Source organism: Mustela lutreola, chromosome 6 (assembly GCF_030435805.1).
Source record: "Mustela lutreola isolate mMusLut2 chromosome 6, mMusLut2.pri, whole genome shotgun sequence".
NCBI classification, from domain to species: Eukaryota; Metazoa; Chordata; class Mammalia; order Carnivora; family Mustelidae; genus Mustela; species Mustela lutreola.
In genome coordinates, this window is record NC_081295.1 from 114,093,952 (window position 1) to 114,118,851 (window position 24,900).

Consider the following 24,900-nt stretch of genomic DNA (forward strand, 5'->3'; position numbering starts at 1 on the left):
ACTGGAAGATTATTCAGCCTTAAAAAATAATGAAATCTTACAATATGCAACAACATGGGTGGGCCTGGAGGGGTGCCCCTTTCAGTCGGCGAACGGGAGAAGAATTAGGCACAAAGGAGTCAGCTGCAAGAGACTGAGAGCAGGGGACAGCAGTCGAAAAGACTGCTGCCCCGAGCAACTCCACAGTCTCACTTTTATTAGATAGAAACAATAGCCAACAGAAGAACCGATGAAGGTCAAACATTAGTCACATGCCTCGTGAACAAACAAGAAAGAGGATAAAGTTTATAGTTAACCAAGCACATTCAAAGGACTCATCTAACTAACAACGGGTACTTCTGGGACGAGAAAGGAGCGATAACGGAAAAGGGAAGCAGGCGATATTTTGTTCCACCCTGAGCTGACCAGACGTTCCTGGCTGTAGGTGGCATTCCGCCCTGGCTGGGCCGGGTGTTCCCAGCTGCCCAGCTTCACAATCGTATATCGTCCTTCTCCCCAAAGACCTGTTGCCAGTATATGTTTTTCTTAAGGCCATATCTAAATGTGCTTGGTAACTAGTAAAATCCTCCAGGGGCTATAGTTTAAGTAACACCTTGTTCTGAGGGGCAGTAGCAGAGGGGCATTGTGCTAAGGGAAATAAACCAGACTGAGAAAGACAAAAGTTGTATGCTTTAATTTATATGTGGAATCTAAAAAAAAAAAACAACCCTACCCAAATTCATAGAAACAGAGCTTGTTGGTTGCCAGAGATGGGGAGTGGGGTGTGAATGGGGGAAGGGGGTCAAAAGGTGCAGAATTCCAGTTATGATATGCATAAGTCTTGGGGATATACTGTGTAGCATAGTGACTATCATTCTATAGTCACTGTTCTACATATTCAAAAGTTGCTAAGAGAGTAAATCTTAAAAGTTCTCATCACAAGGGGAAAAAAAGCTAACTATGCTTGGTGATGGACATTAACTAATATTGTGGTGATTATTTAGCAAAATATACATACATCAGATAAAATTGATGGACACCCAAAATTAATATGACACCTGAAACTTATATGTTAGTTATATCTCAATTAAAATAAAAGAGTAAAAATGCCTAGTAATTTTAGGAAATTACTTGGGTAAAGAGTTACTTGCTATAAGGATGAGGATTTCACCCAGAACTTTGCCTAAGGCTGTCGACCTGACCTGCTTAGTTTTGAGTAGGCTCAAATCTGAACATGTAAATGACTGTAGACACTAGTGTGAGACTCTTCAGAGGCAGTGAGCCAAGCAGATTGTTATAATATTGGAGGATTTGCTGAATGTGCCATTCCAGACCTTTAAATCAGCTCAGTGCAACTCCATAAACGTGCACTGAGAGGGTATTAAGAAAGATATCAGAGGTGTGTCACACTAGGCTAATCTGTCTAACCTGCTCACAAAATTCTTCTGAATTATCTCTCCTCGGTTTCCAATCTTCAAGTCTTTCAACTACATGTTCCCAGTTTCATTTCTTTTGATACTTTCCTCCTTGCCCTTGATTATTGTTCTTATTTGGGCTAGTCTTCTCAAATATGTTGGGCCTTCCTCCAGGACATGGCTTTGGAAATTCATTTCTTCTTTTCATATGGTAGATCTTATATGCCATGCCATAAAGGATCCCATGGGACTAACTGGTGTGTGTCCTTTAACCACCAGATAAGCGGTATTCGAACCCAAGTTATATACTAGAGATGACCTTTTGAGTAAATCCTTGATATGGATATGTTCTCTTTCATGTGATTCAGTTCTCTTACATTAAACATCTTTTATGAGCCAGGGCACAGATCTACACGAATGATTAAAACTCCGTCTCCACAATTGGGAAGGTAGGAGCTTTAGGGTAAGGGACACACAGGTAGCAGATAATTGCAGTAGAGTGTGGTGTTTGCTGTAAAGAAGTCTAGGGTGTCTTTGCTAAGAAGAGGAGGATATTTAAGAAAGGAAGGAGACATTTGTCCCAGCTGGAGGGTAAGGGAAGGGTAGAAAACATAGGGGTGAGTGATCTTGTCATTTCTTTTTCTTAACAAAATGGGTGCAGATAAAGTCTCATCAGAGAAGTTTTTACCATATGATCATATGAAGTACAATAAAGTACAAAATAGTTTAAGTGGGCAATTTTCATCACAATTTCATCTTGGGGTGTGGTTAGAACCTAGTTTCAGGAATTATCAACCATTTATGGCTCTGGGTATAATTTCTAGCTCTGCAATTTAGTGGCTGTATTCACTTCTCTGAGCATTGGTGTTCCCATGTGTGATTAGAGATAATAATTATTCTGCAAGTGTGTCAGTTATCAAGTTACTGTTTCTCAATTCCATATGAATCCTTTAATATATGCTCTGTGATAAAGGGATTTCTTTAAGCATTAAATTGGGTACAATGTTAAGTTTGCTTGATAGAGATATTAGAAGGACATTGAGGAGGAAGAGGTTTCTGGGGATTTCTGGTGTGGGCTGGAGAGATCAGCAGCGTGGATGTGAGGACATCTGGTGGAGCCTGCCTCAGGCACAGGCCCAGAATACCATCTTTCTGCGATTCTGAAGCTCTGGGTGATGATATCCTTTCTGCCGACCTCTGCACATGGAACCCAGAGCTCTATGCAGCCTGCATGGGACCACCATAAGCAGAGCATCACATAGCTGGTAGTGTTCCTTCTGCAGGTCTCCTAAATCTCTAAAGCTCAGAAGGCCTCTGCCTTGGCCAGCACTTAGACTCCCATTACATCCCCTGGCCAGTTGCTGAGAGCCTTCTCTCTGCCTGCACTCTGGAAGGTGTTCTCTCTGCCTGCACTCTGCCCAGCAGCTCCAGACCTGCCCCAGCCTGGCCAAATCAGCAAATTTCTCTGCTTTCCTGTGACTAAAACACACCTACTCCAAGTTCTGACCTTCCTTTAAGTTTGTCCTTCCTTGGATACTCTTGCTCAGCCTTGGGATACTATACAGGGTTTCTTCTGACCTTACAGTTATTCTTTTATCAGCTTCCCCCTATTTAAACCACTGTGCCATTTCTGTCTCCTGATTGGATCCAGACTGCTACAACAGCACATTTATCATAAGGATTACATGAAACAACTTTTGGCATATAAATGATAGCAGTTATAGCTAATCATGTTTCTTCTTCCCTCTCTCATAACGCAGACCCAAAAGGGTTTTTTTTTTTTTTTTTTGTAATAATATGTGTGGGTGGGAGTATGGTGTGTGAAGGGGAGTGGGGGTGTGGGGTGTGTGTGTGTGTGTGTGTGTGTGTATTTGAGACCTGGTATATATGTGTGAGACTTTATGTTTACAAAATGCTATCTGTCCTTTGTCCCTATTTCAGTATTCTACTGTCAGTTATTACCAGAAATGTAAATTTTAGATTTGGAAGGAAGCTTTAATATCATCTAGTCCAACTGCACATAAAGAAATTGATCAACAGGAGACTAAGATTCTTGTTCAAGGTCACACAGTTAGTTCTAGGTAGAACCTGTATTATAAGAAGCCATCTATCCTGAGGACATGTCCAGGAGTTTTCTCTATAGCTGGAATAGCTCTCCAAACAAGTTTAAAATACAGAGTAATCTAGATGGCTGTATTGGTTTTCTAGGGCAGCCATAACAAATCACCACAAACTGGTGGTTTAAAACAGCAGAAACTTATTTTCTTACAGTTCTATAGACTGTAAGTTCAAAATCTGGCAGGGCTGTGCTTTCTCAGGGGGTCTAGAAGAGAACTGTTCTTTGCCTCTTCCAGATTTTGCTGGCCATCTGCATTCTTGGACTTGTGGCTGCATCACTGCTTCTGTCTTCATACTTCCTTTTCTTCCATGTGTTTGATTTCTTTCCTTTATCTCTCTTATAAAGACACTTGTCATTGAATTCAGGACCCACCTACATAATCCAAAATTATCTTCTCAAGATCCTTAATTACATTAGCAAATAAATTGCAAACTCCAAATAAGGTAATATCACAGCTTCTAGGGTTTGGGACATAGACATATCTATTTAGTGGCCACCATTCAGCCCACTACAATTTTTTAAAACAAACAAACAAACAAATTTAGATTCCCAAGTCACTATGATATATTACTCCATTAGCTCAGTTAATAAACCTAGATATCTTTTTTCAATCGTTATTTATTCCAAGGCATATTACTTACCAAAATGATTTGCTTAGGTCTTGTAATAACAGTCATGCTATGTGAACCTCACTTGGGAAACAGTTAGTCTTTTCACTATTATGCATTAGAGCCAAGTGTCTCATGTTACAACAGGCTGATCCTTATGCAGAATTCATGTATGAGGAGGAGTAGGCAATGACACAATGCAAAATACCCTAAATTAATATTTTCTCACACAATCAAGCAGGTGCTTCCTTCCATTCATATCTGGGGCTAGTTAAAATTTAGAGAATATACTTGAATTTCTGAGAGCTTGCATGAGATGTTAAGATATCTGGGAAGAATTGGTGTCAGTGAACACATGGACTAATCTGCTTGGTACATTCTATAGATGTTTAACCACCAAGTTCCTGCAGAGATTCAAACATAACCCATTATTTCTGTATGTGTTAAACTGACATGCTGTAGAAGATTTTCTCATATATTCCATAGTTTTCCCCCTTTTTCTTCCTCTTACATACCTCATATTAATCCTATTCAGGTAGAAATGTTTTTTAAATTAAATGAGGCTTACTTTGAGCATAATAATTGGCACCGTTTGAGCGTTAAGACTATGTGCTCTGGTTTTAAAGAGGGAGAAAGCTATGTTTCTCACATAGAAAAAACGATTTAAAAATATGTGTTAGATTCATGAGAATACCTCTATTATTACTAATCAATTCTGAAATGTAGACAGCTGGGAATGCCAGGGAACTACCCCTTCTCTCCACTCAAACTGGGTACTACTCCATAATATTTTGTCCTATATTGGGTTATTTTGTTCTATTTATTATTGTTACTGGTGATAAAGAAGGAGTATAATTTTTTAAAAAATTTATTGGTGGCTATCTTTTCCTTCCCATATGTTTGTGTTTATTATTTGAGGATATACCGGGGGTGATGACTTTTTCTAAGCCAATCTTAGGACTTTTAAGATACAAATTAGTGGAATTGACTGAAAACTAAATTCAGATTATTACATTTGTCAAAGCAAATGTCAAAGCACAACAAATTGTATTTTCTTTTCTTGCAATAGCTAAAAACAAAAACTAAAACTAAACCCTGCCTTCCAGAAAACAGAATTACCTACATAGAATATTCCCAATTTTTTTCTTTCTCACAGTTAGATGACACTGAATATCATCAGTTATTCCTATATGTTTTCTAACAAGAAAAACTCAGAATTCTTTCTCCATGCAAATAGATTCAAAAGACTTCAATAATGGACAAAACCATAAGTATTTGTTCTTGACACGCAAATGCCTTGGACATCTGCCCTCTTTTTGTCTAAAGGACTCTCTTGAAACACAAAGGCCTTTTGCTTTCCTTTTGCCACTGCATCCACAGCCATGAGCATGCTCGGCTTTCAGAATAGGCTTTCCTCTAGTGTCCTCCACTATGGCAAAACAAAGGTCTGGTTGGACCCCAATGAGATGAATGAAATCACCAATGCCAACTCCTCTCAGCAGATCCAGAAAATGATCAAAGATGGGGCTGATCATCTGGAAGCCTGTCCATTCCTGGAACTGCTGCCAGAAAAACACTTTGACCCACCAGAGGGCAGGCATATAGACATTGATAAGAGAAAATGTACTGCCAAGTCTTGAATTCCTGAGAAGGTAACCTGGTTGAAGAGGATGAGAATTCTGCACCAACTGCTCAGAAGATACCAAGAATCTAAGAAGATTGACTGCTGTGTATCACAGCCTGTTCTTGAAAGTAAAGGGTAACATATTCAAAAGCAAGCAGAGTCTCCTGGAACACATCCACAAACTGAAATTAGACAAGGTTCAGAAGAAGCTTCTGGTTCACTAAGCTGAGGCATGCAAATCTAAGACTGAGAAAACATGCAAACACTATGAAGAGCATCTTAAGGGCAAGAAGGAGGAAATTTTCAAGATTCTGTCCAAGGAGGAAGAGGCCAAGAAATAAAACTCCCTTTCTTTTTTCTGTTTATAGTGGCCCCAGTAATTACATTGACGAGTTACTTAATAAAACAGACTTTATCTGGAAAAAAAAGGAAAGAAATATGAAGTCCTTTTAATTCTTGTTATTTCAGATGGACAGTCTCTATCAGGATGTTCTCTAACATTTGCAGATATCTTTTTCCATAGGAATATGTTGACAGACAACAGCAATAGCAGTTAGTGAGAGATAGGAGGGCACCCGGCAGGGAGCAGCTACTTGTATTTGAGAACCTGGAAGGTTTCTTGGTCTTGCCATGTTCACAGCTCAGCAGATGAATGGCTCTCCAGAAAGATGAGAAAAGGATAGGTCATAAAATGGAGGTTCTTCACCTTAACTAAAGGATGCTGGTTAAGTTTTCCAGTACTATACCCTTGGCCCCTTGCCTTCCCCTTTTCTTTGGCCCTATCTTTTTCCTTTTCTATTCTGGCCATAATCCTTACCCTTCCACTGTACACTAGAAAACTCCAAGCATTCATTCATTCAACAGATATTAATTGGGCTTAATTATGTGCTCCATACTATGTTAGATGATGGATATAAAATAATGGGTAAACAAAATGCTAGTTCACATGGAGCTTCTGGTGTAGCAGTTAAATTAGATTCTGAACTAATAGTTATGTGTTTTACAAAGTGGAAAGGTTTTTCCTCAGAATTCTGGAAGGCTGTTCCCTATAAGGGACGATCCTCAGTAAAGTAGACCAGATTCCACAGCTACAGCTGAGTGTAGGAAGTGGGGTCCCAAGGAGGGGGGCGGAGCTGAAAATGGAGCACATAGACAGTAAAGGGACTGAGAGAAATTTTGTAGCTGCTTAAAGTGAGAAGTTTTAAAGATATAGACAAGTATCTAAAGTGTTTTTTTGTTGTTGTTTTGTTTGTTTGTTTGTTGTTGTTGTTTTTGGAAAGGTCTCTGCATGACATATTATATAAATCCCTAGGCTTTTAAGGTAAAGCAAATAAAAGTAGTTGTTTTTAAAATTATTTTCTAGGTTTATATATTGGGATTTTCATTTGTGTGAGTGTTTCTGGGTGACTAAGAAAAATACAAAATGCTAGAATAACCCACAAAATGTAGGGTCGGGGGGCCTGTCCCCCCATCAACACATCATCATCTTTCTCTACCTTTATCTCTGGTAAGTAAATGGGTAAAAACTTTGTTATACAATTGAAATAAATTATCAGCTTAATATAGACTGTTTAAACTATAAGATGTATTATGAAAGTCTCATGGTATCACAAAGCAAAATCTATAATCAATACAAAATATAAAGACAAAATCAAGGCTAACACTAAACAAAAAATCAGTTCATATAGAAAGACAGTAAGAGAGAGAGAAAGAAACAAAGGAACTATAAAACAATCAGAAAACAATGAACTAAATATCAATAGTAACTCTTTATCCATCAATAATTACTCTATCAATGAATCTATCAAAATCCTAGAGGAGAACATAGGCAGTAACCTCTTCGACATTGGCCACAGCAACTTCTTTCAAGACATGTCCCAAAGGCAGAGGAAACAAAAGTGAAAATGAACTTTTGGGACTTCATCAAGATCAAAAGCTTCTGCACAGCAAAGGAAACTGTCCACAAAACAAGAGGCAACCCACAGAATGGGAGAAGATACTTGCAAATGACACTCCAGACGAAGGGCTGATATCCAAGATCTATAAAGAACTCCTGAAACTCAATACCCAAAAAACAGATAATAACATAAAAAAATGGGCAGAAGACATAAACAGACACTTCTCCAAAGAAGACATGCAAGTGGCTTACAGACACATGAAAAAATATTCATCATCATAAGCCATCAGGGAGATTCAAATCAAAACCACATTGAGATATCACCTTCCACCAGCTGGAATGGCCAAAATCAACAAGACAGTAAACAAGTGTTAGAGACGATGTGGAGAAAGGGGAACACTCTTACACTGTTGATGGGAATGCAAGTTGGTGCAGCCACTTTGGAAAACAGTGTAGAGATTCCTTAATAAAGTAAAAATAGAACACTATGACCCTGAAATTTCACTACTGATATTTACCCCAAAGATACAGATGTAGTGAACAGAAGGACCACCTGTACCCCAGTGTTCATAGCAGCAATGGCCACGGTCGCCAAACTGTGGAAAGAAGCAAGATGTCCTTCAAAGGATGAATGGATAAAGGAAGATATGGTTCATATATACAATGGAGTATTTTGCCTCCATCAGAAAGGATGAATACCCAACTTTTTTATCAAGATGGATGGGACTGGAAGAAATTATGCTGAGTGAAGTAAGTCAAGCAGAGAAAGTCAATTATACAGTTTCACTTACTTGTGGAGCATAAGGAATAACACAGAGGACACTGGGAGATGGAGAGGAGAAGTGAGTTGGGGAAAATTGGAGGGAGAGACAAACCATGAGAGACTGTGGACTCTGAGAGACAAACTGAGGGTTTTGGAGCAGGAGGTGGGGGGGCTGTGAGCCTGGTGGTGGGTATTTTGGAGGGCACATATTGCATGGAGCTTTGGGTGTGGTGCATAAACAATGAATTTTGGAACACTGAAAAAAAATTTTTTTAATACATAAATAAATAAATAAATAAACAAAATTACTCTAAATTTGAATGGCTTAAATTCTGCAACTAAAAGACATAAATGGCTGAATGGATTTAAAAACTCAACTATATCTGACTACAAGAGACTCACTTAACCTTTAGAGATACAGGCTGAAAGTGAAAGGATTAAAAAAAAGGTTTCTCATGCAAATGGAAACCAAAAGAGAGAAGGAGTAGTTATGCTTATATCAGACAAATGGACTCTAAGTCAAAAGCTCTAACAAGAGACAAAGAAGGTCATTATACAACTGTAAAGGAGTCAATCCATCAAGAAGATACAACAATTTAAATAAGTATGTACCCCATATTGGAGGACCTAAGCATATTCAGCAATTATTAAGAAATCTGAAGGTAGAAATAGACAACAATGCAATCATAATAGGGGACATCAGTACCTCACTTTAAACAATGGATAGACTATCCAGATAAAAAATCAACAAGAAAACAATGGAGTTGAACTACAGTTTAGACCAAATGCACCTAATAGACATCAGAATATTCCATCCAACAGGCCCCAAAATACATATTCTTCTCAAGTGTACATGGATCATTCTCTATATAAGATATGTTAAGCCATGGAAAAAGTCTTAACAAATTCTCTCCACCTCTATTCAGCATAGTACTGGAAGGTCTAGCCAGAGCACTTAGGCAAGGAAAAAAACAATGAAAGGCATCCAAATTGGAAAGGAAGAAGTAACCATCTATTTGTAAATGACATGATCTTGTATATGGAAAACACTAAAGTCTTCACTGTTACAACTATAAATAAATTCAGTAAAGTTGCAGGATACCAGATCAACATACACAAATCAGTTGTGTTTTTATACACTAACAAGAAACTATCTGAAAGAGAAATTAAGAAAGCAATTCTATCTACAGTAGCATCAAAAACAATAAAATACTTAGGAATATATTTAATCAAGAGTGTTAAAGACCTGAAAACTATCAGACATTGATGAAAGAAATTGAAGAAGACATAAGAAAATAGAAAGATAAGTCATGTTCTTAGATTGGAAGAAACAATATTGTTGAAGTATCCATACCCAAGGTGATATATAATGCAATCCCCACCAAAATTTCGATGGCATTTTCCCCAGAAATAGAAAAATCTATCCTAAAATTCGTATGCTACCACAAAAGATCCTGAATAGCCAAAGAAATCTTGAGAAAGAACAAAACTAGGGCATCACACTTCCTGATTTCAAACTATATTACAAAGCTAAAGTAGTAAGAAAAAAAAAGTATAGTGCTAGCATAAAAACAGGCACACATAAACCAGTGGAACAGAATAGAAAGCCCAGAATAAACCCATGCATACATAGTCAATTAATCTTTGACAAGGGCACCAAGAATACACAGTGGGGAAAAGATGGTCTTTTCAATAAAACTAGATATCCACATGCAAAAGATTGAAACTGGACCTCTATCTTATACCACTCACAAAAATTAACTCAAAATGGGTTAAGCATAAGACCTGAAACCATAAAACTCCTAGAAGAAAGCATAGGTGGTAAGCTCCTTGACATTGGTCTTTGCAATGATTTTTTTGAATCAGGCACCAAAAGCATAAGCAACAAAGGCTAAAATGAGTGGGTCTACATCAAAGTAAAGAGCTTCTGCACAGCAAAGAAAACAAGTAATTGAAAAGACAACCTACAGAATGGGAGAAAACACTTACAAACCATATATCTGATAAAAGGTTCATGTCTGAAATGTATTAACAACTCGTAAATCTCAATAGCAAAAAAGCAAATAATACAATTACAAAATAAGCAAAGGACCTGAATGGACATTTTCCCATAGAAAACATAAAAGTAGCCAATGGGTACATGTAAAACATGCTTACCATCACTAATCATCAGGGAATTTCAAATAAAAATCACACTGAGATATCAGCTCACACCCGTTAGGATAGCTATTATCAAAAGACAAGAAATAACCAAAGTTGGTGAGGATGTAAAGGAAAGGGAACCATTGTGCATTGTTGTGGGAATGTAAAGTGGTGCAGCCACAATGGAAACCACTATGGAGTTTCCTTGAAAAACTAAAAAAAGAGCTACCATATGATCCAGCACTCCCATTCTTGGGTGTATTTCCAAAGAAAATAAAATCGTTATCTCAAAAATATATCTGCACTGCCGTGATTCATTGCAGCATTATTCACAAGAGCCAATATATGGAAATGACCTAAATGTCCTTTGACAGATGAATGGATAAAGAAAGTGTGTGCAGGTGTGTGTACATACACACACACACACACACACACAAAGGAATATTGTTCAGCTATAAAATAGAAGAAATTCTGCCGTTTGTGAGAACACGAGTGAATCTGGATGGCATTATGCTAAGTGAAATAAACCAGACAAAGACAAATACTGTATGGTATCAACTACATGTGGCATCTTAAAAAAAAAACAACTACAACAAAAAACAAACAAAAAACAAAAAACAAAACCCCAAACTGATTTCATAGGAATAGAAAATAGAATGTTGGTTGCCAGGGGCAGGGTGAGGGGAAAATGAGGAGATACAAGTCAAAGGCTATTTCTAACTTTCAACTAGAAAATAAAATCTGAGAATCTAATGTAAGCATGTGACAATAGTTAATAATATGGTATTGTATATTGGAAGTTGCTTAGAGTAAATTTTAAGTGTTCTTACAAAACACACACATACACAGTCATCTAATAATGTGAGGTGATGGATGTGTTAATCATCTTGATCTTGATAGTCATTTCTCAATGTATATGTACATCAGATCATCACATTGTATGCTAGAAATATATGAAATTCTATTTGTTAATTATTCCTCAATTGCATTAGAATAAAAAGAAAATAAAGTATATACAAAAATGTTAAAGCAGCTCATGTTTTTTGATGCAACATATTTGTATATGATTTACATAATCTGGGAGGCAAACAAATATTCATTTAAAGACTTTCATTATGTCATTAATCATAATGAGAAATAAGAGGAGCACCTGGGTGGCTCAGTTGGTTAAGCGTCTGCCGTGGGCTCAGGATATCATCTTGGGGTCCTGGAATCAAGCCCCACATCAGGCTCCCTGCTCAGCAGGGAATCTGATTCTCCTTTTCTCTCTGCCTCTGCCTCCTGCTTGTGCTTGCTCTTTCTCACAAAAATACATAAAATCTTAAAGAAAATAATGAGAAATAAGAAACTATAAAGTTCCCAAACATAGGATATTAGTTTAATAAATTATGAAATGCATTCATTATTACTTGCTAATTATGCATAAAAATAATATTCTGAAAAATGTCTAGGAAATAGAAATGTTTACTATAAAGGTTTAAAAAATATTTAGAGCAGTGCACAGAATTTTATGTGCTATGTATTATTCTAATCTTATATTTATAAAAGTTATTGATCCTCAAAAGGGTTTTTAAAAAGTAAAAGGAAATATAAAAAAAAAAATTAGTATCTGGAGCAAGTGGAATTAGGACTGTTATTTCTTTACATTTTATTTAATTTTAACATTTTAAAAATTATATACATTATTTAAACACTCAGGAAAAAATAATAAATGTTATAAACTGTTCAGATTATAATAACACTCAGAAAAATCTGTTTTGCCTTAATACAGCATATCAGGAGCTATTAAATTTCTGTTGTTATCAATATCAATACCTCATACTTATCTTTCTTCTACTGTTTTTTTTCTTCTTTTCAATATCCTTTTAGTCCCTATTTATTTGGTGGTCTTAGTCTTGGCATTTTTAAAAAGTATGTAACTCAGTTCTTCAATCATGTTTTTTTTTGATAATTACAAATTACTATTTTTTCCTCTTCTTTCTTAGGTATCTTGACTTTCTCACCTTTATTTTAAGCTTTTCAGTTATTCACTTGGGAGCGTGTGTCTTTCTGCTTTTTACTTTTTTCAGTGGGGGAGTGTGGAAGAGCTCTCACTTCGTATATTAACTCAGAAATCTAAGAATACAGAATATAAGCCTGGGTGATTTATTGTATACTTTATGTTAACAAGTAATTCTTTTTTATTCTAGTTTTATAACTAGAAGACATTTTGAATTCAATCCATTTATTCTTGCTTTTGTGTGTTGCATTCAAAAGTGAATAAACAAGGGGCGCCTGGGTGGCTCAGTCGGTTAAGCCGCTGCCTTCGGCTCAGGTCATGATCCCAGTGTCCTGGGATCAAGTCCCGCATCGGGCTCTCTGCTCAGCCAGAAGCCTGCTTCTTCCCCCCTCTCTCTCTCTGCCTTCCTCTCTGCCTACTTGTAATTTCTGTGTCTGTCAAATAAATAAATAAAATCTTAAAAAAAAAAAAGTGAATAAACAAGTTTGGAGCGGCTAAGTAACTGGCCTAGAGTCTGTTGACTTTATTAACTGCTGAGATGTTTAGGATTGCAGTGTCCCTTTTCTGTAAAATGCTCCTGTTCTTCCTTCCTCTGCAACTTCCTAACCCATAAAATGGTGTTAACTTTTAGTTCCCCAGTAGAAAACTTATCATGCCCTGACATGTCTGTGCAGATGAGAGAACTGTCATTTAATATATATCATAAATGATGATAGAAAAGGCAAAATCTGGACACATATGTAATATCAGAAGCAAATCCTAGAATGTAGATTATATTTAGCATCATCAACAACTGTATTGATTTTTATTATTTTAATACCAAGCAAATTATGTAAGGATTTTTACTGTGATTGTGTCAATTTGAATATGTCAAAAACGGAACTTATTTTCCTACCCATTTCCCAAAGCTGCACCACTCAGCCTGTTGAACAAGCCAGAAATCGGGTGTTCTGCCCTCTCTCTCCTCTACCTTTTTTATCTAGTCTACCCTAAGGCACTAACGGTGTTGACCTCCAATGATCTCTTGAATCCATTCACTCTTCTGCCCCATTGCCACTGCCCCCTCTCTCACCAGTCTCAGCCCTACCATCTCATAGGGGCTCCTGCAGAACCTCCAGACATCCACCTTCACACCCAAGATGGTCTTTGGGAAATGCACATCCCACCATCAGACTCTCCTGCTGGCAAATTCAGTGGTTTCCTTCACTGTAAGGGTACAGGGAAAATACTGAACACAGACTTCAAGGCCCACTCTATTTATATTTATTGTCTCACTTTGACCTTTCTCTTGCCAGTGCTCAGGACTATGCTTCCCCGATCCTCCAAGGTTGTGCATTTGTTGTTTTCTTTGCCCAGGGTACAGTTCCCGCATCCTTTTCCTCCAAGGGACTCCTACTCGGTCTTCAGATCTTTGAATAATCTTGTCTTCCCTCCTACCATGAGAAAAAAAAAATCACTATTATATGCTGCTATAGTTCCTTCCTCCTTGCCTTCCCAGTGGCAAGCTTCACTTTTGCCATTTTCCATTTATTTGTGAGCTAATTTTATTAATGTCTTGTTTTCTATTCGACTGCAGGCTCTAGTTTTGCTCCTAGCATATAGAAGATCTCAGTAACCTTTTGTGGAATGAGTAAATCAATGAACATGTATTTAATATTCCACAAGAATTACACTGATATTAGACAGCCACATTTGCTTCTCCCAGTGCTTCTTTTTGGGGAAGGGGCTGACTTCCATATAAGCAGATATTTATCCTTTAACCTCAGGGAAATGTTGGAGAAAATCATACAACCCTGTGAGCTGTTGAATCCCAAGATATCTACTACCCAAGCTCGGTTAGATAGTGAGGGACACTTGTCAATCCTTGGCACTCTCTTTTGCAGCACACTCTTCTATTCCCACAGCTGCTCATTCACATTGTTTTCTTTAGCTTGACTACCCTCCCCCATGGACTTCATTATTCTCAGCTGTAGGTATGGAGAAAAGTGATTCTATCAGGTTTAAAAGCCCTCCCTATATGCACATTTACACTTGTTCCGAGACTAATCTGTGCACTTGTGTTCTAAATCCCAGATCCTCTCATTCCCTTCAGGGCCTCAATGGATCAGTTTTTCAGTCTTTCTTTTGTATTTTCATCTCCTCTTGTCACTCGCTTCAACCCTCCAATATACACATTTTATAAACACAAATGTTACAGGCGAAACATAATATATAAATAGATCCTAACAGAACCAGAAACTCCTTTTTGTAAAATGCCAGAAAAATTAGATACACCTTATTCTTAAAGTCTGAACATTTGCTAAGAGCTTCTATACCAGTAATACTGATAATATTTTCTCTCTCCTGAACCAGCTACTCTTCTCCTCTCTGTCTTCTTAGTCATCAAGTTTATTTACTATTTTGCAGAGAAAAATAGAAGCCACCAGAAGAAAACTTTCAGAGATTCCACACTGTTGACCTGTCAACGTTGCTTACTTCCCAGTAAAGAGCTGTCCTTGTTTCTAAGTAAGGCCAGTGCCCCTAACTTGTGCAAAAGGCCCTATCTCTGCTTTCTTCAGGGACATACTTTTTTTGAATAATCAATTTTTTTCATTTTTTATTTATGCCCATAATCTGGGAAATATTTTTGGCAACATATCCCATCTTAAAGAAAAACAACAGTAATTCTCAACTTCACAGAACTAGCTCTCACTGAGGCCATTGCTGACCTCCGTATTGCCAAATGCAATGCTTGATTCTCAGTCATCCATATCCTTTTGAACTATGAGGAACATTTGACAGAGTTGATCACTTCTTCCTCCTTGAAACGTTTTCTTCACTTGCTTTCCAACACACTGCTTTCTGAGTTTTTCTCTTACCTGTATTCGTAGACTCCAGTGCTGGTTCCTTCTCACACCCCGCCCCAACCTCTCAAAACTGTGGCGCTCCATGGCTCTATTCATATATTTCTTTTTCTTACCTAGTCAACCACATCTGGCACTCTGGCTGAGGATAACATCTGTTTAACAGTGACTTCTAATTTTACATCTCCAGTCTCTTCAATGATACACAATTAGTAATTACACTTGGATATCTGATAGCAATCTAAAACCGTATGTTGTCAAAGCCAAATCCTTAATTCCAACCTTCCCTTGCTGAAACCTGCTTCTCCTCTAGTACTTCTCACTTTTGCAAAAAACGATTCCGTTCTTTCAGTTGTTCAGACCAAAACCCTTAGAGCATTCCTTGCCTTCTGTTTTTTATCACAAGCCACATATGATTGATCAGTAAGTCTTTTTGGCTAAACCTTTAAAATACATTGACAATCTGACCACTCCTACCACTTTCACTACTACTTTCACATTACTACCTATCATCTGGATTATTATAATAACCTTGTAAGTGGTCTCCTGCTTTTGCCCTTCCTCTCTTCACCCAACATGCACACACACACACACACACACATGCACACACTACACAGTCCATTGGGTCTTCACAAAGCAATGAGATGTATATTTAAAGTATTTATTAAAAATATTACTGATGAAAAGATGTATATAGCACAGTATCCAGACAATAATAAAATACACACAGAATGCTTTTGATTCTTGCCAAAAACAGCAACTGCTTAGTATTTTCACACTATTAAGACAAGTTAGTTGTCAAAGTCCAGAGGAGTTATAGCGGTGATATAGATGGTGGAGTACAGTGTCTTATCATATTAGGAGTTCCCAAATTACAGGCCACAGACCAATTGTATCAGAATCACCTAAGGGTCCTAAAAAAATATAGATTCCTGGGACCCACTATAGACCTGCTGAGCCAGAATCTCTAGGGTTTGGGAACTAAGAATCTGTATTTATTTTTTAAGGTCTATGAAAAAAAAAAAAAAAAACACAACAAAACCATAGCTGTATGCCATGTCCAGTGACTTTTATCCAAGCCTCTATTTGAAATACCATAGTGATAAGAAACTTGATCAGAGAGACCTTTTAAAAATATAAGTTATAAACAGCCCTCCTGTATTACAAATCTGTCCAATGGCTTTCTGTAAGGTGAAAAGCCCAAGTTCTGAGTTTAGATGCTCTCGATCCTTACTACTTCTCTGGTCTCATTTCCTTCCAGTTTTCCCCTCCTCCATTCTGTTCCAGCCACTCTGGGCTCTTGGCCGTATCTTGAACACTCTGAGCACAGTCTAAGCCAAGGGTCTCTGTACTTGGTGATTTCCTTTCCCTAGTGCACTCTTCCTCCAGACAACTCTTTGCTTCTGCCTTCATCCTACTATCTTTTCAAACGTCACTTCATCATCAGTGCCTTCCATGACCAACAGATATAAAATAGCCCCCCTCCCACTCTACCCTCAGGATATCCTGATCCTTCTTTTGCTGCTACTTTATTTTTCTTCACAGCATAGTGTTTGTCCTAAGCTCTTCTCCTCTAGACTCACTTTTCTGGGGGGAGAAAAAAAAAGGCTCACTTCTACTTGCTAAGTGATGGGTACCTTCTTATTCTTAAAACTACTTCAGGTCAAATGCTGGAATTGAGAAATCCTCTTCTGTACCACACACTCCCTTCTTTCCACTAATCACACCTTTTCATAATTCTTTGTGGAGACACCTCCTATTTCCACGTGCCATTTTCGCTCCTGATTGGACTTAGCTACTTGTCTGACCCCCACATATAAACCCCTCCCTTGCGTGCACCTCACCCTCACTGCTTATCTCCCTGATGCTGTGCTCATGAGTGTTCCAAAAAAAAAAAAAAGCCCAGCCAGAATTGTTCTCCCCGGCTCTCCCCTTGCCAGTCAGTGCCTGCCCTGAGATATGCATGACCCTTCTCACTGCCAGCCAGTTCAACTCTCTACTTCACTATAGCATCCTTGTCTTACAGTGACTACTCTCAGCCCTTCTCACTCCCCTTAAGGATTCATTTCGGCTTCAATGTTTCTGAAAAGGTCCCTTTTGCTCATGGGTAGGTAAAGATCACCAATCCCTTGCTTTCTTTCTTCTACACAAAGATAACATAACTAAACAAAAACAAAATCTCTTGATATTTTCTCCTCTCTCTTGACTCATAGCTCAGGAGAAGCCTTTTCCTATGATTTGTTATCAGATTCTTTGATGATCTTGTCTCTTTTGTTTTATTCTACCCAATTGCTTTCTTACCACACTGGTTCTTCTTCATGACCTTTGGAGGGATATTTTGAACGATTAATAAATAAACCAAACCAAAACCCCAAACCAAACAAAATTCCAATATGTTCTTTTCTGGGACGGCCAATGGGATTTTCCCCACCACAGTCTGACCGTGTATCAGATTTCCCTTCCATGCATCTCATTTCACTTCCCAGGGCTTAGAATGCATGTGAAACTCTCATGGTCATGGTCTCTCTGGCCTCTCTCTCTGCAGTTCCCCTCCTTTGTCAATTCTATACCCTTGTCTCCTTTCTGTGATAGCCTAACTTCTTAAAAGAAAAAGTTCCACCTTCTAACTAACCTCAGTTCCCACTTCTTCCTACCTCCTTCCCCTCTTCTTTAGCATTCCACAGAGCCTGCTCTCAGAAAGGTTGCTAGCGATCCCAAAGAACAAGTCATACCAAATCTGGTGATGTGTGCTCTATTCTCACCATTCACTGTAACATTTGATGACACCGTCCAGTTTTCCTCTTAAAATTTTTCTTTTCCATTGATTTTCAAAGAATGAATTACTTTTTGTGATTTCTCCTCCTATCTCTGAATTCACTCTTTTTATGTCTACTTTCTGGGTCATCTTTCTTTTTCTACCCCCTAAATATAGATTTTTCCCTCAAAGTTCTCTCCCATGTACAGTTGACCCTTGAACTACATGGGAGTTAGGGACACCATCCCCTGTGTGGTCAAAAATCCACATATAACTTTTGACTCCCCCAAAACTTAACTAGTAATAGCCTACTCTTGATAGAAGCCTTACTGATAAAATGCATGCTATATATATTACATACTGTATTCTCATAATATGGTAGCAAAAATAAAATATTATTAAGAAAATCATAAGGAAGTTAAAGTACACTTACAATACTGTTTTGAAAGAAATCCACGAATAAGAGAAACTGTGTAATTCAAACCCATGTTGTTTAAGGGTCAACTGTATTTCTCTATCTATCCACATACCTAGATCTTTACTGCCTCTTTACATTCAAAGGCATTTTCTCTAAAAAGATTGCTCTTGGTCAAATCAAGTCTGCTTTGTGATATTTAGTTCTAGATACAACTAGATATTTAGTTCTAGATACACTCCAAGGCTCTTTGCAGTAGGAGCTGAGTATTAATAACATTTATATCATCTTTCATGACTATCAGTGTACATACATATTCTTGATGCTTAGTATTGTTCAAATTGAATTAATGGATACTGAGAAAGGCAAGGTTATGGACTACTGTTTTGTGACTGTAGCCCAGGCCAGGGATTTCAAGGGTTTGCATTCTGAGCCAGATTCTGGAATGGGTAACAAATATGGACAAATTAGCAAAACTTAATCACAGACCTTGCAAAATAAATCAAAATCATGTATCCAGAAATAAGTCATATATACAACATATAGTCAGCAGTCAAATTTCATTAGGATTTTACTTGAAAAAACTGTATATCATTTTTCTAATATACAGAGTAGATCTCTATTATCATTTGATTGATCAACCAGCCAAATCACAAGGTTATTTGTGTGTGCGTGTGTGTTTGTTTTGCTTTTTGTATTATTTTAGCGCTCTGACTCTCTTAGTGCTGCTCATTAATCAAGGGCTAGGAGATATAAAAGAATACTATTATATCCTAGCTACTATAACTTTATCCCAGGAATGGGCAGAGCAATTCCATTTAATCTTCATAATGTAGCATGCAAGATATTATAATTTCCACTTTATAAATGAATAAAATGGGGCTTAAAAGGTTAGGATAACTTGCCCAAGGTGAAACAACCAGAAAAGGCGAAGCTTGAACACAACTGGGGGCTATTTGACTGCAATACCATGATAGAATGTGCTAAGGTAGGAGTCAGAAACCCAGGAGCTAAATTCTTCTTTGCAGAAGTGTTCTGTTTGGTTGTAAGAGTGTTTACATATATTTCCACTTGATTTGGATACCTCTGGGGTAGGGAATCCTCCAGGCTCAGGACTCCCTCACTGTGTCAACTACTGATTCACACATTCGTGTTACTTGCCTGATACCTTTAATCATTTGAACTCTCCACTTCCATGATGAGGCATCCTCCCTGCCCTTACTGAATTTATTTTAGTGTAGGGAAGAGAAGGATCAGGATAGAAACCAAGAAAAGATGTGCAATATTACAACTGCTGAAGATGTTAGGAACTGTTTTGTTTCCCTGTAAGTGCAGGAAATGTACAATTCTGATGTAACTCACATTTATCAAGCCACATGCTCCAAACTACACTGCTTTTCAATCATCATTAGATTTATGCTTCCCAATAATTCTCTGATGCTGGGCTTTTATAATTCCCAATTTACCAGTGAGGCACCTGGGATCTGGAGAGATTGGGTCATTTCCCAAGGCCACACAGCAGGTAACCAATAGAGGTAGGGCTCCAAAACAGGCCACTGAACTCCAAATCCAAAATTCTTAAACAGTCTTCCATACTGCTTCTGATTTAACTCACTATGGTGAAAAATAGACCTGTGGAGGACTTCTAGTAGGATCTTTAAAAATAACGTGTTCTCAAAGCATAATTTACACACAAAAAGATACCAGCTAAAGTATGCTTTACAGTGAATTTTCACAAATAACCATACCCAGTTAATCAGGACCCAGATCAAGGAACCCCTGAATTCCCCACTTACCCTCACTCTCGAGTCTAAACACTATCTTGATGTTTAATAGCATAAATAAATTGCGCCTGTTTTTCTGATAAATGGACTCATACAATATACCTGCTTTTATGTTTGACTTCTCTCATTTATTATGTTTGTGAAATTCATCCACATTGTTGCGTGGACTTGTAAATCGTTTCTTTTCATTGTGGTATAGTTTAAAGGAATTTTGTCACGTGCTTTGTTTTTGTATTAAATAAAGATATGTTTGATTTTTCTCTCCTGACACAGAAAAAAAAAATATGTATTCAACTAGAGATTCTCAAGAAACTACCATTTAAATAGATGCAGGAAAGTAGTAAAAGGTGAAAGCAGATCATGCCAAAGATAGTACCCATACGTGTTTGTAAATTTATAGCAGTTTTGATGAGAAATGTTATGTTCTATTTTGGAAAACTATAAGTTAACACTTAATTTTAATAACCTGTTATGCATACTTATTTTGTTTAAAAGGACTGTTTATTCATGTATTTTTTTGAAAGAGGCTTTGTATTCTGAATGAGCCATATATAATAGGTTGGAAAATACCCCAAACAAAATTAATTATAAATATTTAAATATTAAAGTAAATCTTATATCCATGTTCTAAAATAAATTCTTTAAAAATAGGAATGGTAAAGGTAGAAGAGGAATGAGTGATATATTTTTAAGTTTTTCAAATTTTATAATCATTTAAATTATTTTACATTTTTCTGATTCAAAAGTTTCCTTAAATAGTCCTTAAACTAACCAGATATGAATCTGGAGGAAACAAAAGTCTTATATTTCATCAGCAATGAAACTTTTTCTTTCATTAATATGCTCTGTCCTCTAGATCTGTCTGTGACTCCAGCCTTCCACTCCTCCACAAGAAGGTCTAAGCTTAAACAAAAACAATAGGAAGAAAGAGATCTTCTGGTTGTAGACTTTTTTTTTTAGTGACACTCAGTAAGGCACAGAAAATGCACAGGACACAAGAATTCTCATTTTTAATGTAACGTCTCCACCAATTACCCTGTTTTAATCTCTGCTGCATGTCCACGATCCTACTTGAACATCTCTCCTAGTTCTGATCCACAGCTGTTGCCTTAGTTGCTGGTTTCCAGAGAGCACCGAGGGGCCAGGCTTGCTCCTACCCTGCTTGTTCTGGGTTAGATCCTTTGTCATGAGCCCAGTGTCCTCTTCTTGACCCTGGTACTTTCAACATGATGTTGGACCTCCCGGCTCTTTCGGCCCTCTTCTTATCCACAGGCTAAAGGCAGGGACCGGTTGACAGACTGGGAATTTAGTTTCCTTCAGAGATGACACAGGAAGTTTATTCTTCCTGTTTGTCACACTAGAGCAGCCATTCTCAACCCTAGCTTGTGATTCTAATCACATAGGATGTTTTTTTTTAAAACGTTGTGAAGCCCAATGCCAGGTATTCTCTCTCAGTTAATTGATATGGGGGGTAGTCTGGATATTGGGATTTCTGAAATGTATGCAGATGTCAAAGACAAACAAGTAAGGTCCAGTTGAAGAGTTCAGTGTGAACAGAACTCAACTTGGATTTGTATAAAGGTGACTGAGCATTTTAAAGATCAAATGAATGAGTAGAGGGGGTGAGTGGGGTTTTAATAAAGTCAAGGAAGTAAAAATTATATAAAGTGGGAAGCATTGGTTGGTCTACGTGAAATCTATCTGGCTTTGATAACTGGTTTTTATGGAACATAGGCTCCTACCCTCCAGAGAGGCCTGGAGATAGGGGCCCTGTCTTTAGCTATGGACTACAATAAAGTTAATTCGCTTGGCAGCCTTAAGTTTTCTCAGATAGGCACTTTATTTTATTTATTATTTATTTTTGTTAATCTTATTTTATTATTATGTTCAATTAGCCAACATATAGTACATCATTAGTTTTTTTTTTTTTTAAGGTTTTATTTATTGATTTGAGAGAGAGAGAGACAGTGAGAGAGAGCATGAGCGAGGAGAAAGTCAGAGGGAGAAGCAGACTCCCCATAGAGCCGGGAGCCCGATGCGGGACTCAATCCCGGGACTCCAGGATCATGACCTGAGCCGAAGGCAATGGTCCAACCAACTGAGCCACCCAGGCGCCCACATCATTAGTTTTTGATGTAGGGTTCAATGATTCATTAGTTGCATATAACACCTAATGCTCATCAAAACACGTGCCCTCCTTAGTACCCGGTTACCTCATCTACCCCAACCTCCTCCCTTCTGTAACCCTTAGTTTTTGGTTCCCTGAGTCCAGAGTCTCTCGTGGTTTCTGTTCCTGTCTGAGTTCTTCCCATTCAGTTTTCCTTCCCTTCCCCTCCCCTGTGGTCCTCCGTATTATTCCTTATGTTTCACATCTGAATGAAACCATATGAAAATTGTCTTTCTCTGCTTGACTTGTTTCACTTAGCATAATTCCCTCCAGTTCCATCCATGTCAGTGTAAATGGTGGGTATTCATCCTTTCTGATGGCTGAATAATACTCCATTGTATATATGAACCACATCTTCTTTATCCATTCATCTGTTGAAGGGCATCTCAGCTCCTTTCTCAGTTTAGCCATTATGGACATTGCTGCTATGAACACTGTGGTGCAGTTGCTTCTTCTTTTCATTACCTTTGTATCTTTGGGGTAAATACCTACCAGTGTAGTTGCTGGGTGGTAGGGTAACTCTATTTTTAACATCCTGAGGAACCCCCATACTGTTTTCCAGAGTGGCTGTACCATCGGGCAAGCACTTTAAAGGGAGCTTAGGTCATCCTAGGTGTGGCCTGAAGCTGTTAGAAACATGTTAATGGTTTAGTTCAAGTCTTTGTAGGCCAAGTTTGAGGTTTTTAGAGAAGAGGATTCAAAGGAGCCTGGCTAGAGTTTGGTTGAGAGAATCTTTGTCACAGCCAAGTTTGAGAAACACTGATAAAGAATTGTCACACTTGCCCCTTCCTTTGCCCTGAAGTCCAGGCTATTCTAAATATGAGATGGATTGAACATGCCATAACAAAGCCTTTGGGGAGGTTTTAAACTATTTTTTTCCTTGTTTTCTTTTTCCTCTTCTTGTCTATAAATTTTTTTTGCCCAACTCTGATAAAGAATACACTTGTCTTGTCACCTAGCTTTCTAATCTTGTTACCTGCCTATTTGGACTTCCCTCCCACTGCCTTGTTCCGCTGTAGGATTTCACTTCACTCTTTAGACTTGGACCCTCCCAGGCAGCACCCATTTCCTGCCCCCCTGTAGACCAAACCTTGATCCCACACTTGTGGCGCTTCTGTGAGCACTGGCCTCCAGCCACTGAACTTTCTATACTATGGCATAATGAGGTGGGGAGGTTTTACAGTTCACTGTAGAACAGTGAATGTGGAGCATCTAACGAGGGCTTCTCAGGACTATTGTGATTACCATCTGGTTACCTTTCCTTCTAAGGTAGCACCTTACATTGACAGAGTTATTAACATAAGATCAATTTATTAATTCATTAATAAATGTTCATTGAATGTCTTGTGAGTATATGCTTAGTTTTATAAAATAATCAGAAGTTGATAGTATTACATTTTCACCTAGAAGCAAAGAAGTCCATCATGAAAAAACATCTTTTCTGAGTCAATTGGCATGCTTCCAAATAAAAAAAATACAGCAGAAGTCGTCATCAATATCCTTGATACTATCAAAACATATTCTGGGGATGCCTGGGTGGCTCAGTTGGTTAAGCAGCTGCCTTCGGCTCAGGTCATGATCCCAGCGTCCTGGGATCGAGTCCCACATCGGGCTCCTTGCTCTGCAGGGAGCCTGCTTCTCCCTCTGACTCTGCCTTCCACTCTGTCTGCCTATGCTCGCTCTCACTCGCTCTCTCTCTGACAAATAAATAAATAAAATCTTTTAAAAAAAAAAAACATATTCTGGAATCTGGACTGCTTAGGGAGGGTAAAGGTTAATAGTCATAAAAAAGGAACATAACCTTTTTTGTTATTGAGTGTAGATCACTTGACAGATGTTTCTGCCCTTAAAAAATATAGTTGAGTGTGATATGCCAGCACATTTAAAAAAATGGTAATAGAATATATGACACATGTACACATATATGAGAGAGGGAGAAAACAGGTAATGTAGAAACACAGAATCTCACAGAAAGTAACTCAAGTGAGGAGCAAGGTATTTAGAAAAGTCTTATTGTGGGATGCCCTAGTGGCTCAGTTGGTTAAGCATTTGCCTTTGGCTCAGGTCATGATCTGGGGTCCTGGGATCAAGCCCTCTTTGTCAGGCTTCCTGCTCAGTGGGATGTCTCCTTCTCCTTCTCCTTCGGTTTCTTCCCCTCCTTGTGCTCTCTCACTCTCCCTCTCAAATAAATCAATAAAATCTTGAAAAAAAGAAAGTCTTACTGAAGAGGCGCCATTTAAACTACGGAGTTTATATTCTTGAAGAATGAGAATTTTAACAGGTGTGAAAGTGTGACACGGACTGTCCAGACTTGGAACACCGAGTTTGGGGGCATAGAACAGTAGAAAGGCTGATGGTAGAATTTCAGTGTGCTAAAATATGAACGTGAG

General features: G+C 38.0%; 1 protein-coding gene and 1 pseudogene across 1 annotated transcript in view; both read left to right on the forward strand.

Moving 5' to 3' along the window:
- Nucleotides 1-24,900, forward strand: part of LOC131834657 (uncharacterized) — a 236,725-nt gene that overhangs the window by 186,585 nt on the left and 25,240 nt on the right. The window lies entirely within an intron of this gene.
- LOC131834166 (large ribosomal subunit protein eL19-like) lies at nucleotides 4,843-11,619 on the forward strand (annotated as a pseudogene).